Here is a 12,495-nt window from a genome sequence, read left to right on the forward strand (position 1 = left end):
TCACCATCATCATCATCATTATCATCATCACCATCATCATCACCATCATCATCACCATCATTATCATCATCACCACCATCACCATCATCACCATCATCGGATCACCATCATCATCATTACCATCATCACCACCACCATCATCACCACCATCATCACCATCATCATCACCATCATCATTACCATCATCATCACCATCATCATCACCATCATCATCATCACCATCATCATCACCATCATCACCACCATCACCATCATCACCATCATCACCATAATCGGATCACCATCATCATCATCATCATTACCATCATCACCACCACTATCATCACCACCATCATCACCATCATCATCACCACCATCATCACTATCATCACCATCATCACCACCACCACCACCATCATTACAATCATCATCACCACCATCATCACCATCATGATCACCACCATCATTACCATCATCACCACAACCACCATTATCACCACCACCATCATCACCGTCATCATCATCATCTTCGTCGTCGTCCGTTCGCTTTCCCAAAACTGTCGCCGAGGCGTGCCGCGAGGTCCAACCACGGCCTGTGTCGTAATCCGTTGCCGTGATTGATTCATCGATCCGAGAGTTCCTTTACCAATGACCTGACCTAGGCGAGGGCCCCTCTCTCGTCGTTGCACGGATTGTGGGAGATTGGCAGCAGCCTTTCGTAGGGTGGGGGGGTCTTTATCCAGCAGTGGATGGACCATGGCTGATGATAATGATGATGAGGGCCTACTGATACTGAACATTGAAGAACATTGAAACGGCAAGTCTCTTTTTTTTTAAAGAGAGATCTGGGTAACTTATGATGGGGGGGGGGGGGGGGTGAGGAAGGGGGATTAGGGGGGTGGGGTGCGCGTAAAACAAAATCAGCGGTGCAAGATTTGACAAAGGAATAAATTTGTGCAACTCAAAAGCGGTGACATGAATCACGAAAAAGAAAAAAGAAATCAGATTTAGTGCGCGGAGGAGCGGAGAAAAATGCGGTGACGGCGTTGAGTTTTACTGCGGCAGCAGAGACGAGGTGCATCAGCAGCAGCAGCTGCAGCAGCAGCAGAAGCAGCAGAGACGAGCATCAGCAAGCTGCAGCAGCAGAGACGAGCATCAGCAAGCTGTAGCAGCAGCTGCAGCAGCAGCTGCAGCAGCAGCAGCTGCAGCAGCAGCAGAGAAGATGTGCAGCAGCAGCAGCTGCAGCAGCAGCAGAGACGAGCAGCAGCAAGCAGCTCCCTCCCGTCGCGGGCTGCGGGTCGGGCTCGTAAACTTAAACGTTACACGGATCAGAGACAACACAATGAGCAATTTAATCATAATTATATAAAAAAAGAACACATAACCTATTGCAATAACTTACAGGAAAGTAAGAACGAGATGATTGATATTTGTCCATGGAGGAGGCAAGGTGGTGGAATGAGCTGTGATCGTGGATATCCGATTTACATTCCCGGTCACGGCTCACACAGGTGGTGAACGATCGTTCCTGGCCCCTTCATCAACATGCACTGAGCAGCGCAGTGAAGTATCGTCAAAGAATGCCCTTGATCAACACGATGCTGAGAGGCCGACATTCAGCGGTGAATCTACAAGGGGCTGAGCGTGATTTTAATACGGCCAGGAAAGCCATACAGAGTGTTGAGACTAAATTTCAGGATGGATTTGGCAATTTCTGCATTCATATGTTTAACCAATTCTCATTAATGAGTGTTACGTAGAGATGTATTTTGAACTTCGTTCGCACCGTATGTAGCCAATTGTGCTAATCGGAGGTGCCAGAGCACCTGGGGAAAGTCCACTTAAAACTTTGCACTGAATGAATGATGAATGATAATGATTGAATGATGAAACCATACATTTGCTGTACAGCCATCTCCTGGACACCTCTCAGCTTGAGCACAAATCTGCAGGATCCACCAATCCTTGCCTCCGTAGCACCGGACCGCCGGCGGTCACCCGGACGTTCATCTGGGTGACCGATTTTGGTTCTTAAACTCGTAGCCCAAGGAGGCGCGGCACAAACCGTGAGATTCGGAGCGAGCGGAGGAGCAATAAAAAAACAAAACCACAGTTGACTCGGTGGAAATAGTTGCATTCATCCGAGTTGTCACAAGATAGGGCCTGCCTAATTAAACATATATTTAGCAAATTTCTCTCTCACAAAAATGGAACAGCCACACTTGAGAAAATAACAAACACATTTTAAAATGGAGTCAGATACGGTGACATGGCGACACGCTTTCGATAAAACTATTACCGGCGATAGCAGAAGATGTTATCACCGCATCACCGATTTGCATGGTCGGCTACGTAAATCGGGAAAGAAGCTCAACATACGCACATGGTGGTCTGAAAATTGCACGAGAGTACTCAAGGCGTCAACATAAATGGACAAAATATTCACCGTCTCATATTTGCTGATGCCATAGAAATTGAATAAGTCATGTCTAGCAAATTTCGCTCAACAATTGGAGATAACCGTGGGAGAGACGCAACAGGAATCACAGGGAAGGTGGACCTGGAGGGGGAAAAAAAGACGAGAAATAAAGAGCGAGTCTGAAAAATGTAACTTGGTAATACAAACTGATAAACCGGTGTGAACATTTACACAGAGTGCACATAAACTTTAATTTTGTTTAACCGGTTGAGAACCCAAGAGACCAGCATAGTCTCGCTCGCAAGAGTGACCGTCTGACCTGCGGTGACACGCATCGGAGCCATGGACGTTGGCTAGAGTAAACTGGAACAAATGCTGGAAGAGTACGGAAATAAGCGTGGGGTGTTTCACGTCTGGAATTGCACTAAGTTATAAAATAGGAACACAGTAGACCAGGGAACAAAAGCCAGTCTCATAGACATCACATTGACTGTAAAGAAATGTAAGCGGGTCTGTTGCCCTTCACCGGCACCTCCAATTAGCACGGTTGGCTACGTACGGTGTGAAAGAAGTTCAACATGCGTAGCATACATAGGCGTCACTGCAAGGGACGATGGTACCCGGTGGCAGCCAAAGGAGGGATTTGCTTCCAAGGGAACATCCACCGCGGAGCTGGAGATCAGCCGATGTGCAGGAACTGGACGGATTGGTACATCGCAGGAGAATCAGAGATGCCGGCGACGGCTTAAGGAGGCCTTCACCTAGCAAGTGATGTCATCGTGCCGATGAAGACGATTGACGATGATGATTTTCTTGGAGACACCAGTCGACGCAGAAGGCGGCAATACAGCAGCAACCTTGCGGAGCCATGTGGGCCCCGGTGATGTTCGCATGATGAGTGAATTGCCTTGAGGAATAGACTAATTTCATTAAGAAATGTCAGCACATTTTTTTTCCTCTGCTCACAGTTTTTCCCAAGTTGACGGCAAACCTGTTTACGTAAAGCTGCACGCCGATCGTCAGTGTGTGTTTTTTTTAAAATCTTCCTTCATTTTTTTTTCGCATCGAGAGATTCATTCGATGCCCCGGAGTTAGTACGAGTGACGGCGGCTCAGGCGAGCACGCACGCGATGACACACGTGCGTTTCGGGGACGACCGCGAACGCCGCCTCTCGGCTCAGAACCGATGGGCCTCGCGTCTCGCTGTCGGGGCCGCCGCAGAAAAAAAAACCCGGCCGGGTTTTCGCTCCGCGATCGCCCGCCCCTTCGGAGAGCCGTGGCGCTAATAGACTTTAACGAAACAATAATGACGGCCGAGCTACCGGCCGGCACCTGTGGGACGCGAGAGCGAGCCGTCCCGTTCTCTGGGACGAGCGTTTTAATCCGTTTTTTTGGGGGGGGCGGGGGGGGGCGCTCGCTGATTAAACCCAGCGCGGACCGTTCGCTACGCAGCCAGTGTTTCCCCATGCCCCTACCCCCGTGTCCCGAGCAGGAGATGAAATATGACCTTCGCTCGGCTATTTGTTATTGTGCATTTCAAAAATGAAGACAAGGGTAAATAATTTGCCGGTTTTGTGCTGTCTCCTCCTCACCACTCTGTGATTTATGATTCTGGGGATTTGCATTCCCACAGCTAGTTACGGCGCTGTGGCACCGTGCCAAAGCCTACCTCTTGCTTTGCCCGGTTACTTATTTATCACCTCCGACATGGCCCAGCTTAAAGGGCCGTCTGCCCCGTTCGCCTGCATTTTCTGCACGGCCAATGTCTGCCGTGCGTGCACGCTCACGTTTTTTTCCGCTACGGAAAGCCGCCAATTCCATGGTCACCCGTTTCTAGGCCGCGTCTGATGTTCTCTAATTTGACGGTTTGTTTTCGCTCGGTTCGCTTGGCGCGTCGCCGTGGCGAGATATTTACTCCCTCGCCTTGTATGCAGGAGGTCGTGGGTTCGATCCCGACCCTGACGCCTGTATATTTGGAGTTTGCATGTTCCCCCCGTGGTCGCATAGATTTTCTTCTTGGTCCTCCGGTTTTTACCTCCACATTTAGAAACATGCGTTTTTGGCTGAAATTGCCACGTGATAAGCCACTTCGTTGAGCTACCATTTGAGGCCAGGTCACTTCTGAAAAAGAGCTACATAGCTCGGTGGGCCTTACCTGGGAAAATACAATTTTTTAGCTTTTGACTGACGAGGTGGGCAGCAGATGGCATTGCAGTGAATGCCATCGTTGTGCTGTACTTGAAAGATACAATGTCTGGGCTCCCCACCTTCATCAATGCGTACTCACTAGCATGGCGAAGTCTTGCCATAACAATAGAGAAGCCCCATGATCTGCACAGCGCATGGAGGCCCTCATCCAGCAGTGCGTTGACAAACATAAAATAAGTACAATTGTCATTATTGCTATACTGTAGCGCACTTATTTCAGTAGACTGCCTGCAGGCTATTGAATTACAGAAAATCTTAGCACATCATCCGACTGAGGTTGATAAAATGAGCACCGCTTTTTGTGAAGTTAGCAGTGGCTGTCGTACGCAGTGTAGTCCTCGTCAAAGAAATGTGGAATTTACACCACGAGCACAGGCCCTCCAATGGAGATGATGCCAGGCCCTTGCTTGTTACTCTCGATCTAGATCATTCATCAAAAAAGTGATTGCTCTTTTCTGCACAATTCACAAATTGTCACAAAGTACCAAATACAAATTTCAATTTAGGTCAGAAATGCAGAACAGTCAGTGCGTGTGATTGCCATACTAAATATTTGCATTCCTTGACAAATACTTCCCGGCAGAGTCTGGTCCTGGGGTTTCCTTCCGCCTGTGTCTTAACTAGACTCGCCGCGCGATATGACGATGCCACGATATACGGTTAATCGTGTCATCCGTTTTGCAACTCACCATTACATGACACGGTTATCAATGCTCATTCAATTTTTCCGAAATATTTTATTATTTGACGGAATATTCATTAAAATAACAAACTTTGGCGTTTGAAACAACGTTAGAAACAATTAGAATGTTACCGATAAAAATGCTTTGCACATCATTTTTTCCCCAAAATAATACTGTGGCACGGTAATTATATGATATCACCATCGTGCCCGTCTTAATCAAGACCTCCGATTAGCACGGTTGGCTACGTACGGTGTGAAAGAAGTTGAACATACAAACAAGACATGGGGATTATCCCAGTGTGCCCCATCTCCTCGCCGATACTATCCAAGTTGTGGAACTTCGCCCCGTCTCACCGTGGGATCTCGCCTAATCTCACCGTGGGATCTCAACCCATCTCACCGTGAGATCTCTACCTATCTCACCATGGGATCTCACCCCGTCCCACCGTGAGATCTCGCCCCGTCCCATGGTGAGATCTCACCCCATCTCACCGTGGGATCTCACCCCATCTCACCGTGGGATCTCACCTCATCTCACCGTGGGATCTCACCCCATCTCACCGTGGGATCTCACTCCGTCTCACCGTGGGATCTCACTCCATCTCACCGTGGGATCTCACTCCATCTCACCGTGGGATCTCACTCCATCTCACCGTGGGATCTCACTCCGTCTCCACCGTGGGTTCTCACCTCATCTCACCGTGGGATCTCGCCCAGTCCCATCGTGAGATGTCACCCCGTTTCACCGTGGGATCTCACTCCGTCTCACTGCGCTCCACTCGCAGAAGCAGAGCATCCATGCTGCTTGTGGTGGCGCATTGTCACTCTGCCCTCGTCGTCATTTGCTCTCGCGGTGGTAACGAACAATGCGTAAGGGACCCCTCATAAAATATTCAAACGACGGTGTTATCATAATAACAATCGGAATCTTTATTTATCCTGGAGGAATCTGGTGAGCTATGAAGCTTTTTTCACAGCTGTTCAGTAGGGGCAGGTCAGAAAGTTACAACAACTAAAAATACAAACAACAATCGGAGTGAAAAGTATAAGAAAGGAAAGCAAATCACGAAAAAAAGAATAGATAAAATAGACAAGTTCAAATTGCATAAGGCAGTAAAACAACGGCAAGAGCAGTCCCAGACGAGAGCAAGACAACACACAGTCCCTCAATAAAATGGCACATTAAAATTGAACTATCGATACACGGGTATGTATGAAAGTTCACAAACCACATGTGCAAACCCAAGTTGTATCCACACTCGCAAGGTTCCAGGGCGAGCGTGAAATCGCTCGGCGCTAAATAGGGTTACGGTCACCGCCGCACGATGTCATTCGGAGCCCACTCAACTCGGGCAGGCCTCCTCCCAATGCCCCATCTCACGGTGCTGCCAGTGCCGTAACTTTTTGCCGGCGTTGTCCCCTTGCCGGAGATAATTCGGATAGCGTGGTTGCCGGGGACCCAGCCCCAGTGGGTGGCACGGCTTTTTTTTTTGCCCCGGCGATTTCCCCGGGTGGATGTTCCTCCGGGGTCCGTTGCCGTTCCTTCGCTCCGTGCCTCATTAGGCTTCGGCAGGACTGTCCAGATGTAATTAAGGTGGCGGTGGTGGCAACTGTGGTGGCGGTGGTGGCGGTGGTCGTGGTGGTGGCGGTGGTGGCAGGTTTTCTCGGGAAGTATCGCGAGTTCAACTGCACTGAACGAGCAGGGCCTCTAATGAGATGATCCACGTGACCGGACGCATCCCCAAGATGGCACCGCTTAAGTCAGTCAAACTCCTTGTGTCAGCTCTTGCTAAGCCTCGAAGTGCTTCAATAATTGTAAAGGAAGGTCAACGTTCGCTTGATTGTTGGAATTTTTTGTTTGTTTAAATCACGCTCATATCTTGTTGCGCGTTCACCTTCCAATATCGCGATGGCAGAAAGAAAATTCCATCCCGTCGACGAAAATGCGCGCTGATCTACGCCTTTTTAGATTTTTGACAGCGTGAGGCTTTTTCTTTTTGAGATGCCACGTTTGTTGAGGCTGTGGGAGAAAGAGAAGGGGAAGGGGGGGGGGGGGCACGAGCAGCCGAGGTCACACAGGCCTCGGCGCGCGAGCAGCGCTTGTCGCCAGCCAGCGCCGATGAGCCTAAAAATAATCTTCCACCGTCGTTAACAAATGGCACTTTGTTACCGAAGAGTGTAAAATAACGTCATGTATTGGACAGTTGGTTTTCTTCATAGCGGAGGAGAAAGGCTGACGATTTGGATTCAGTCAGGGGACGATTTCAATAATGCGATGCCCTGCAGACGATGCAAACAATACAATTACCATTCGCATAACGTCCGAGTGTAAATTATTATAATAATTACGTCTCTGGATCGTGAGAGGTGGCGCCTTGGGGAGTTGGGCGTTCATTCAGCAGCGGATCGACCATGGACGATCGTGACGATGAATTAGAAATAATGCAGGGGTTTTGTTACTCTTGTCGCTGAGACGAAAGAAAGCCATCGATGTTTTGGCGATCGGCGTTTCTTCAGAAGATCGCCCTTTTGAGAAGAATTCTGAAATGTGAAGGGCGTCTTCCAAGAATAGCCGGTCGCCCTAAAGAAAGCCAATTGACAGCAGCAGCAGCGACAGCAGCGAGATCTATATTTTCCTCTCAATGGCAGGGGGGGGGGAAAGGGATTTTATTTTTAATCGACCTATGATGAATTGTTTGAGCTCACTGAAGCGGCTACGCCGCATAATGATGATGATGATAACAATACTAGCCGTGCGTTTGTGCACTTGGACAATGAAGAGGGCGTTTTACATCTCCAACCGGAGCCGATGAAACGTGGACGCGCGTCGTCACCCAGCGCAGCGTGCGGACGTTTGAGCGTGGAGAGTAAAACCAAAGGGTGAAGGCGCAGCCCTGCAATTGCTTGCACCCGCCACCGCTGGCGGAAGGGGCCTCCACTAGAGGGAGCTCGAGAGAATACTCTCCTTGAAGAGCGCACCTCCGATTGGCATGGTTGGGCTACGTACGGCGCGAAAGAAGTTCAACCTACGTACGTACCGGGCCTTCTCTTTACACGCTGAGGAGGCACATTCCTTGAAGACGTTTATGCTGCCAGGTGAACAGAGGTGGCGGGGTGGGATTTAAGATACTGAAACAAAAGTCGGGCTAAAAGTGAAGTGACGCTTGCAATGGGTTTGCCCATTATTTGAACCTTCCAATGGCCCTGATAATGCTGCTACTTGCTGCTTCGCATACGTCACATGACCTACAACATTTGACGAAACAACATGGAAGCGTCTGTTTCGACGGGCGCACTCCGAGCCACCCTTAATGTTGAAATTCCACTCTGGGTGAAATTTCAACATTACCAGGGTCAAAGGCCATCCCTCCACCACAGTGGTTCTAATGTTATCCACCTCACAGCAACTCGAAATTTTGCTGGAGCCTGATCTCACGACCTGGCACGCGATGGGGTTCAAGCACTCACTCTGATAGAGCTGGTCCACCACTCGGCCGGGCAGTACGCAGAGAAACGCCACCAGCGGGTCGCGTAACCTTCGCCAGCAAAGGCTCCGCGACCTGCACCACTGCGTAGGGTTCTCGCGGTCACGCTGCACAACTCTCCCGATCTGTTTCCGTTTCGTACCGCGTGTTGTCTGTCAGATGCGATGTCCGACGTTCCGGTCCACGTGCTTTGGCGGCGTTTTTTTCCCTTTCTTTCTATTCATCTTCTTCGGTTCTTTTCTCCACTTCTTAATATCAGCCTGAAGGCGCGGGCCGCAAACGCGGCGGGGAGCGCGGAACGGCAGCCTCTGAGTGTCCACTCTCGTTTATTCCTGCGACGTCCACGATTTTACGGCTCGCGGAATTGAAGCGTCTCTTTAATCATTCGTCTCTTTAATTCCGCACACGGACGCTTGCTTAGACCGGGGATTTTTTTTTTAGGCCGGCCAATAGCAGGTGAACATCACCACCTCCCCATCAAATCCTCCCTCCCTTCCCAAGCCATTTCACTCTTCTCTCTCTCTAACACCAGCCCCTCCACCCCCCCACAAAGCGTGACTGCTGCCCGCCCCACGCACACCGCTGGGGAGCGGCGGATGTTGCGAGGGGTGGCGGCGGCTATAGCTGTGCCGTTTATAAATTGCTGCCGGGTTTCTCGGCTGTGCGCGGGCTCAGCCCCGTTTGTGCTTGGGCATCAATGCGGCCCTAATGCCGCCGAGGTGACTGGCACGAGAAGAGGAGAGCGAGCGAGCGTGCGTGCGTGTGTGGCGTGACACTAAGGCTTACTGACAGCGGTGGGAAGCATCCGTTTTGAGGCTCGCCGAGCGCTCGCTCTAAAAAGGCAGCCAAGCCTGACACATCGCGCATTTACGACTCACCAGCCCGTGTTCACGCACGCGCGCGTGCATTTGTGCGCTTATTAATATATATATTTATTTTGTCCCCAGCCAGCGGTTTTATTTATTTACTTGCATTCTTCGCCATTTTGTTTTCAACAATTGCTGGGGCCATTTATAGGCAATCCACTTTAGTATTCACAGGGAGGGGAGGGGAGGGAGCGTGGTGGATGGGGGGCGGGGCGGGGGGTGAGAGAGAGCACGAGCGGGAACAAGTGGGAGAGCGTGGAGGAGCGCGCGCGCGCGTGCGTGCGTGCGTGCGTGTGCATGCGCGCGCCTCGTTTGCACTTTTGCGCGCGTGCCGCCGCCGCGGCCGCTCGTCGCCGCTGTCACGCGCGATGCCGTCGCGCAGCCCTCTTCCTCTCCGGCTCCCCGCGCACGGCGCCACGCGTGGGCCGCATGCTTTATTGCAACAATTGGACCTCGTGAACCAATTATCCGCGCTGCGCCTGGCGCGGCCCCTCCCTCGCTCCCTCCCTGTTTGTTTTCCCAGCGTCCATCCCCTCCCACCGCCACCTCCTCTCTCTCCACACGAAACTGCACCCCCCCCCCCCACATCAAACACGCCAAAGTGATGCTTAAATAAACCGTGCATATGAAGGGAGGGCCGTTGATGGTTATTTGCGTCCTTGCAGCGGCGCTCGCCGGGCGCCGTTGAGAAAGCTTTCGGTGTGAACCTGCACGCGGGCGCACGGGGAAATGGGCTTGAAGAGGGCGGCAGTGGTTGCCAGTGGCGGTTGTGGTGATGTAGAACGAGGGGCGATATTGGCAGCTTTGGAGTGGGCGGTGGGGCGGGCACGGTGGGTGGGTGGGGCCCTAGCACCATGGAGAGCGGCGTCCGCTTGCCGCGAATGTTAACGACACCGAACAAATGTAGAATATTAAAGCGAGAGGGCCTTGAGTTTTTAAAATCCTTTCATTATTGCCTCTGCCGCTCTGGTTTTGCACGCTTCCTTCAAGCACCGCGGTGGCAGATTTGTTCCAGTGTTGAGCAAATAGCAAAGGCGCTCTTCACGGGGAGTGGCGGTAATGACGGAGCCTCACCGGGCCCTGGAACCCTGCACTCAAAGCCCCGGTCGTTGTGCGCAAAAGTGTTATTATGTTTTTGGGTTAAAGTGGAAACAAATCAAGTGAAACCTCGCAGCCTAAAGTAATTCTGTTTGTGTTTTGGTAACGATTGAAACACGTCAACCATAGCCTGAGTTTTGCATTTTGTGGGAATTGCATTTTTTCTTCCATTTTTTTACCTCCTCTTCCTCGGCTTCGCCCTTTAATCCACGGAGAGTGAGAAACGAAATACGGAACGGTGAATTTTTGATTTCTTAGGTTCGTGTGAGCAATGCCAAACGGCATTACTGCGCGAGCAAAATGTATCGCTTTGCTGCCAAGATAGACACATATCTGTTCGTCATTTAAACGTGAGCGACAATTTTTCCGGACAAAATTTCCTGTAAACGATATTGTAAAATAAATCAATAATATGTTAATTGATGTGCTATTGTCACATTTTAACAAATGATTTAGTGAAGCTGCTGCATTGGCAGTGGTGCACAAGCACAATGACCAAAACAACTCAACGCATTCGTCAATAGCACTACCTTGTGACTCATGTGCAATGAAAAGGGCCGTTGCCCGAAACGTTGGCAATCATATATTTTTTTACATTTAAGGCCACAGTGTCGAATGTAGTTGTGAGCAGCAAAGTTGTTTAAAAAACATTTTTTGTCTTGCTTTAGCTAATTATTTTAACAATACAAATGAACGCAAGGGAGTTTGTTTAATCGCTTAGAGAAAAATAACATCGTATCCATCAGCCTACGATCCTAGAAGCCTTCTTGCAGGTGAATTAGTGTTAACAGTTAAGGTGATTGAACAATGCAACCATTGTACCCGGTTCAACTTCATTCAGTCTCATCAGCAAAGTGTGGCCAGTTACACTAGTGCTATTAGGCGTCTTAATGATGTATACGCTGGAGCCTACAACTAACATTGCACTGAAGCTCAACAGGCTTTGAGCCTGCTTAGGAATTGGATGGAACACTCTCTGGTGTGGTCGGCTTGGGCTGTGAGGTGGCTAGTAGGTGGCAGTACAACACTGGATTCTTGAATCTATTTCTGCAGAACTTTACGTATTACGCTACTCGTATGCATCGGCTTTCTCTGGATATTCCGGATTCTTCCACACTCGAAGCCAAACACTCAGTAATGTAATGAGCCATACATCTGAATGTGAGTGGGACAACCTTCAAACCAGGGTCCTGAGACTTGAGCAAAAATCTTCGTTGCATAAATGTTATGATCCATGCATGAACAGCAAGATCAGTGGAGAGCAAGGTGGTGCTAGCGGTCACGTGACAGCGGAGAGAGACACGTGGCTTCTGGGAGCCGCGATCGCGTTCCCGTCCACACGTTGAGCACATGGTGGGCTCTTCCATACGATCCTCCACTTTTGGGCGATTGGGTTTGTTTTGTTAAATGCGATCGGATCAGGGCAGTCAGTTGCGGGTGCGGCGGTCGTGCAAAGGGAATGTTTGTTGCCTGCATCCGAACCTCCGATTAGCACGGTTGGGTACGTGCAGTGTGAAAGAAGTTCAACGTACAATGCTTACGTGCATATTCCCGCGCACAAACCCAACCGGGGGGCAAATGCACGGGGACAATTTGTTTTCTAATACTCCCCGTTATGGGCCGCGTTTAATTTACTTACGTGTTATTTTGTTTTTGCTTACTTACTTAATCGTCGCACACCTTGCACTGTACGTTTTGTCTTGAACCTTTGATGACACGCGTATATATATATTGACCAAACTCGGCTGCCAGCAT

General features: G+C 50.0%; 1 protein-coding gene across 3 annotated transcripts in view; it reads left to right on the forward strand.

The window, feature by feature from the left end:
- The window catches only part of TMEM266 (transmembrane protein 266), a 238,300-nt gene that overhangs the window by 97,857 nt on the left and 127,948 nt on the right, over window positions 1–12,495 (forward strand). The window lies entirely within an intron of this gene.

The sequence above is a fragment of the Lampetra fluviatilis genome, chromosome 3 (genome assembly GCF_964198595.1).
Source record: "Lampetra fluviatilis chromosome 3, kcLamFluv1.1, whole genome shotgun sequence".
NCBI classification, from domain to species: Eukaryota; Metazoa; Chordata; class Hyperoartia; order Petromyzontiformes; family Petromyzontidae; genus Lampetra; species Lampetra fluviatilis.